Source organism: Dromiciops gliroides, chromosome 4, assembly GCF_019393635.1.
Source record: "Dromiciops gliroides isolate mDroGli1 chromosome 4, mDroGli1.pri, whole genome shotgun sequence".
In the NCBI taxonomy this organism is placed as follows: domain Eukaryota; kingdom Metazoa; phylum Chordata; class Mammalia; order Microbiotheria; family Microbiotheriidae; genus Dromiciops; species Dromiciops gliroides.
In genome coordinates this window covers 63,120,373-63,120,667 of record NC_057864.1, presented here as the reverse complement: position 1 = coordinate 63,120,667, position 295 = coordinate 63,120,373, and positions in this window count along the sequence as shown.

Below are 295 nucleotides of genomic sequence, written 5' to 3'. Positions count from 1 at the left end.
TACCGTATTAAGGAATGATGATTATTGTGTTATTGCTTGTTAGAATAGGTGTAGAGGGGCAGCTAGGTGGTGCAGTGGATAGAGCACCGGCCCTGGAGTCAGGAGGACCTGAGTTCAAATCTGGCCTCAGACACTTAACACTTACTAGCTGTGTGACCCTGGGCAAGTCACTTAACCCCAATTGCCTCACCAAAAAAAAAAAAAAAAAAGAATAGGTGTAGGTAGGGGCAGTTAGGTGCCACAGTGGATAAAACGCTGGCCCTGGATTCAGGAAGACCTGAGTTCAAATCCGGCC